This window comes from Pempheris klunzingeri, chromosome 1 (genome assembly GCF_042242105.1).
Source record: "Pempheris klunzingeri isolate RE-2024b chromosome 1, fPemKlu1.hap1, whole genome shotgun sequence".
Classification (NCBI taxonomy): Eukaryota; Metazoa; Chordata; class Actinopteri; order Acropomatiformes; family Pempheridae; genus Pempheris; species Pempheris klunzingeri.
The window spans coordinates 27434319-27441040 of record NC_092012.1 but is presented as its reverse complement, the minus strand read 5'-3'; the positions used below and the strand labels follow the sequence as shown (position 1 = coordinate 27441040).

The 6722-nt window shown below is 38.0% G+C and overlaps 1 long non-coding RNA gene across 1 annotated transcript; it reads right to left on the bottom strand.

Annotated features, from left to right (window-relative positions):
- Positions 1-264: 264 nt before the first annotated feature.
- Positions 265-2971, bottom strand: LOC139205902 (uncharacterized). The gene is made up of 3 exons (XR_011584488.1): positions 2923-2971; positions 1903-2068; positions 265-492 (listed from the first exon to the last, which is right to left on the bottom strand). It is a non-coding gene; the product is annotated as an uncharacterized lncRNA (long non-coding RNA).
- Positions 2972-6722: the final 3751 nt, after the last annotated feature.

The following is a 6722-nucleotide window of genomic DNA, read 5'->3' as shown; positions in this document are numbered from 1 at the left end:
TAATTTCACAGTTGCTGTGACTTTGACTTTACTGTGATATAGCAGCATTTACCTGTATAATTACAGTAATTAGCTGTAGTTCATTTTACTGTAAAAGTACGGCAATTTGGTAGCCAGTAATTTACTGTGAAATTACAATTTAAATAATACTGTAACATATTGTAAATTTTACTTGTTAACTGTGATTTTACAGTTTTTTACTCTTACAAACATGCTTTGGATCTGCTCAGTAAAAATGAAATGAAATAAACAACAAAAACAATGGCCATTTTAAACTTTTAATACTTTTAAACATAAAAAAACAATAAAAGCACTTGAAAGTGTACTTTTAAAAACATTTTTGAACATTACAGAACAATCAAATTTTTGCATTTCTACTTTGACAGCCATTCAAAGTCCACAAGTTTTTTCAAGAGAGTGCTCACACGTGGGTTGACGCCACTCCGCTTCTTGCCCTTTGAGCCGGTCTCAGGGTTGATTCCCAAGAAGCACCTGTAAACAATAGGCAAAGAAAACAACTTTAAGTTTTACACCAATTTATATATTGCATAATTTATCCAAGGCACATGCAGTGGTGCCCCTTTCCCTTTAGGTAAACCTACACCAAGGCAAGAAATAAGAGTGATACAAGCAAGCAGATCAGGTATGTAGAAATAGAGACACACATGGAAACACTGAAAAACACTAAAAAAGAAAGAATTAACAAAGGTGAAAAGTAACAAATGACATTTACTTATGTAACTGTAATTGAATGGCTTTCTGTGTACTTGTACTTTTTTAGTTTATTTAAAGGGTGACTAAACCCCAGAGTTTCAGCTTAAGTGTCTCTGATTGGAAATGTAAAGTAGAAAAGCACTCGGAGAGTGCAGACCTCTTTTTGAACCTGGGCTGTATTTAGGATTGGTCAGTAGTGCAACTGAATGATAGGAACCAAAATCAGGCTGATCGGCACAATTAAGTTTAATTTTTGCCTGAAACCAAAAGTAAGTTTGAACTGGGATGTCCGGGCAATTTCTGTTTGTGTCAAAAGTATGCAAATAAAAGTGTTTTGTTTTGCTACTAACAGGCTCAGATTGTTATAATAAGTATTATGGAGATGACCTGTACCTTTTTATTTATGTGACGTCGCTCATGCCCTTGATACATCCTGTTAGGAGTCTGTGTTAGGGGTGAATTTTATTTCTGATTATTATTGAAGATTATTTTTGAAGTCATGAAGTCATATGTATGTATGTCAAATATTTAGTAATAATCTGAATAGTAAAATATGGGCAAATGATGGCAGCACAGCTGATCGAGCTCCCTGCTCTTGCCTCTGTGTGTGTGTGTGTGTGTGTGTGTGTGTGTGTGTGTGTGTGTGTGTGTTGCTGCTTCTGCTTCAGTGTCTCAGCGGTGCTGTTACCATTTACTGATGTTTTTAGAAATAAAATTCACCCCTAACACAGACTCCTAACAGGATGTATCAAGGGCATGAGCGACGTCACATAAATAAAAAGGTACAGGTCATCTCCATAATACTTATTATTATTATTATCCTTTAAAGTACATTGTGAATAAAGTACTATTTACTTTTACTTGAGTAGATTAACAGACTGATAGTTCTAGAATGTTGTCAAAGTAATGGTACTTTCACTTGAGTAGTACTTTAGCCCTCTTTCCACACCTGGAATTAAGCAAGCTATCAAGTCATATACTTGACACCCAAGTTAGAAAGGTGCATGTGGTGACAGTGGTGACCAATATTGATAGGGAACATAGGGGTAATGAAAAATTCCTGACACAATGATGTGCTAAAATTGATGAGGATGTGTTACCAAAAAGGAGCATATGCCGGCAGCTCATAGGCTGTGTGCTCTCTTTACCATGCTATCAAAAGGAAAAAGTTGAAGAGCGTTACAATACCTTTGGATAAACTCCAGAGTGCATGAACCATCCTCAGGATACTGCAGATTGAAGCTGTAGTAGCTCGCAAAAAGTGCAGCTATACCATTGATGAATCTGGCATGTGGTCCCATCACCACTTGTCCTTCGATGCACAGCATCCAAGCCCTTGGCTTCATCATGTCACCTGAAATGAACAGCAAAGAAAATCTAAGTCAATGTACTCCCCTGGAATGATGGAAAAAAGCAATCTGAAATATCTGAAACCACTGACTGGACACCAGCTAATGGCACTACTTTTAAATATCAGTATCAGAAAGATGGAGACATGCTACAATATTAGAAAAAAACATGTCAAAATATTGATCAGCAAGTTATTTAAAAATATAATTTCTAGCTTACAGCTACAAATGTCAATATAAAATCCAGATATACCGTACCTTGGACAATTAAGCAGGGGGTGCTCGGTAATGCCACTGTCCTCTGCACATCAGCAGCAGTGTCACACGGCTGTAAAATAAGACATAGCATACATCTATAGTAGCAAAGTTTCAACATGGTACATAAGAGATAGTCCACTGGTCTCACTGATTTAGAAGTTAATCATAGAAAACATTATGTGTCAACATGTGAATGAGTGTGATTAAATGTATGCAAGTGTCAAAGATATCATACAGTACTGTCTAATGCAATCACAACCTGCTTTTTTTATCTTTTAAACAACTTACATCAGTGTTAAGCATAATGGCGTTCTCTGGCTCTTTGAAATATGCCATCAGGAGCAGAAGGATACATGCAGCCTTGTCTGAAGCCTCTGGCTCGTAGTTTACCAGGATTTCCTCGATACCTGGCTGACGGTTGAGTATCGACTATAAGATCCTTTGTGGTCTCTATACATGTGGCTTTTCAGTACAGTGGCTTTGCGGTACATCTGAGTACAGTAAGGTACACCACATTGATAGTTGTAATGGGGAGTGTTACTGTGAAGCTTTGTGTGCTGAATAAACAGATTAACAGTCTCAGACACAAACTCACACGTACCAGATTTACAGTGGAACATCATTCCTCAAGGTCGCAGTGAAGATTGCCTGGGTGAAAAAAAACAAAAAAATAGCTGTTAACTGATGCTGTAGATTACTTTATTTCACCTGAAATACAAATACGTTCACTAAAGTGCTGCACAACCCCCTAATGTTACTTGCTGCTTTACTTTGAATTTTCCACAACTGATGATACTGCAGGCTAAAATCAAAGTACACAAATATATCCATATAAAGGTGGTTCAGGTCTGTAAAGCAGTATCTCAGCAACCGGCCTCCGTTACCACCGTCGGGACCGGCGGTGCACGCTCGTGTTGTCACTGAAGTCCGTTACAGCGTGCACGCGCCCAGCTAACAGAGGGTCCTGGTGCAGCTAGCGCCCTGCCACTTCACTGACACATATCTCCGACACAACGACTCGAAAATTAAACTCCTTTATTTTTACCGACCAGCTGTTGCAGTCCTAGACTGCGGTCAACCCGTTTAGATCCCCTCCAAAGTTCACAGCAACCCGGAAAATGTAGCTAAACGAGGACGTTAGCATTAGCAAGCTACAAGCAACACGACAGTTGTAATAATCTACTAACTCGTTACTTACATCAAAAAGTAGGTAGCATGTGCAACAAAACCCTCGGATCAGAGAAATAAGACATTATCATATGACACACACATGCACACGTTTCAAATGTTACAAATATATATCATGGACAAATGTGTGTGTTGGTGCAACAGAGCGCACCGATTATTTTCAGACTGTCTGCAGTCACGTTTAACCGTGCTGGAGCAACACTGAGTGAAAACAGACTAGCTATCATTAAAGAAAAGAAATAAATGGAGAGTAACTTACCTCATCAGGCTCTGGCGTGGTTCACCTTTCCCGCTTGGTTCCGGCTATAGTGAGGATGTGACCGCCAAAAGATTAGGCATCGAGCCAGCTCCCACAATGCAGTGTGGTTCATGTAATTTGTTGTGTTATCACAGTAAATGGACTGAATACAATATTTTATTGTGAAATAATACAGTAAAATGTTGTAATGTCATGGTAATGCAAAGCTTACTGTGATTACCTGTTCCTACATTGATTTCACAGTAAAATTAAAAATTACAGTATTACATTGTGAACATTACAATTAAAGCCTGTAAAATGAAAAAACAGTAACTTATTGTGAAATATTACAGTTAAATATTGTGAAACCCTGGTAATATTTTACAGTGTAGCCTTGGCATGGCTGTGTTGCTATAACATACTTGTAACTACACATAATAAACACAAATATATAGCTGTTTTATATTAATGTAATAGTGTGTATTCTGATATTTGTTAAAACTTTGAGGATCGCCTGTGGCAGTACAAAACTATTAACACCATTAAGATACAGTACGAAGTGTTTTATCATGTAATGAAATATAACATCAAATAATATATAGAAAGACATTCATGTGGTCATTTCTTGATGGATGGGTCTGCACTGTACAAGGTATGCAGTGCAGAAAGGCTGATGTAGCCTACTGTACTAAGCTGGCATGCAGACATGTTACAGCAAGTTCGCTTCAGGTATTTCAGTCTGCAGAAATGAACCAAGCCTAATCTGTTCCCTGCTGCACGCTTCACATGAGCCACCGTCCTGTCGGAGCCCATGTCACGAGCCACTATAACCTCACAGCTTGGAGGTCAAAGACCCATATAAGTCATCCATCTGTCTGTCTGTCTGTCTGTCTGTCTGTCTGTCTGTCTGTCTGTCCATCAAATCCTCACACCTAAACAACAAATTATGTCGTTTGTAATGTTCATTTGAATTTAACTTCCAAAACAACCCACAGTATGGTTACAAAAACAACCTGCCATAGTTTGCCTAACCCTAACCCTAACCCGGAGGGAGGACAGTTGTGTGAACCTGCACAAGAGTTTGTTATCAGGAAAACAGAAACGCATCATCAACAGTGTTTGAAGGAAAAAACTGGTTCAGTTGTTCTTGTATGGAATGTCTCCTTTCGTTTTCGTCCATCACTCTGGAGCTGTAAAAGGCCATTTGCGCTGTGCACAATCCCAGCTGTTGGCGTCCCTCTGTAAACCACTAAAGGAGCCGGTAAAGACCATAATACTGTATGTTCAGCTATGGTCTCATGTACAGTAGCCAGTCTCATCAAAGAGGAAGGACTCAACCTACTAGGCTGGTCTAGATTAAACTCTGTGTAAGAGGACGCTTCAAAATAAACTGAGCAATTTTGTTAAATTGTTGTGGGAGATACTTTGCCTATTTTGGTTGTTTGCTGTGTTATTAAGTTTTATGGTTGTTTTTTAATGGTTTGCTTTATTGCAGCTACCAAATCAAAAGCGAGAACAAAGATTTGTCAGAGTTAATGAATCTGTTGTTATGCACCTATTAAACCTGCAGTGTGGAACTTTTTCTAATATATCAGCACATTGCAGCTGCTGGCTGCTGTTTTGCACGTTTACCAATCTCTTTCAATATGGAGAAACACTGGCAATCCAAACATTCTGTGCCAGGTCTCAATCGTCATATTAGGCATGCATGATATATCTGTGATCATATTGGTATTAGCCATATCGACCATGTTTGTTTGAGAGACGTCTTTCTCAGAATGTTTGGAATGCCCATTGTTCCTCTATGTTGGAAACAACAGTTGCAATGTGCAAAATAATGCTGACTATGTGTTGATATAGTAGCAATATAAATATAAATGTAATCAATTGCTGTTATATGATTGAGTCCTGTGAACAACTAGCAGTGGAACAGTAATATGCATTTTTAATGTTTTACCTAATGTAACTCTGCACAGAAATATAGCACATTTTCTTTAACAGTGGTTACAGGCAACCATGTCAGAAGACAGATAACAAACATTCTGTTGTTTCTCAAATTATAATCAATGCACTGTTTAATGGATTTGTTTAGATTAAGACCTACCTCAGTTTTTAAGTTACATTTTGTATTGTGGTGATGTTATTAGTGATGTTTTATATGACGAATAGCTTTTGCAATATACAATTTCTTTTTGAATGTTGAAATATATTGGAATTGTACTGGAATTGTTCAAAAGCCTGTTTGAGGCTGTATTTTACACAACTTTCTCTTTGTGGCTGCATGTCACAAGTGAAAAGTTTTTTAAAAAGAGCTGTCTTGCTGTGCATAGGACAGTTCTTGGCATTCCCATCCACTAATTCCAGATAATGAACATCTTGTTGGCATTATCATTACTTAACTTATTACCTTTAAATAAAGTGTCCGTCTTTTATTAATGTCAACAGTTTGTGTTGATATTGACAAAGAATTGATCTAAATAAACTGCAGCAGGTGCAGGCATAGAGGCATCTCTCTGTGTTGTGTGCAGTAAACAGTCATTGCTCAGTAGGAGTGGTACTTCGGTATTCTTTAAGATATACAGTGCCTATAGATATTAGTCATCATACCCCTTTGAAATAGTTACTTTATTTGTTGTACAGCCTGAAATCAAAACAAATGAAAAAAATAAATAAATCCATACAACGTCAAACTAAAGAAAAAAAAGGCGCCAGTTCAGGGTTGGAAAAGCCATCAGTCCCCTGATTTAATACTTTGTAGAGCCACCTTTTGCTGTAATTACAGCCATCAATCTGTCTCTACTAGCTTTGCACACCTAGATTGGGGAATATTTGCCCATTCTTCCTTGCAGAATTGTTCGAGTTCAGTCAAATTCAGTGGTGAACAGCGATGAACTGCTCTCTTCTACAGATTTTCTATTGGATTTAAGTCAGGACTCTGACTTGCCCTTAAGCCACTGCGTTGTTCTTTTGGCGGT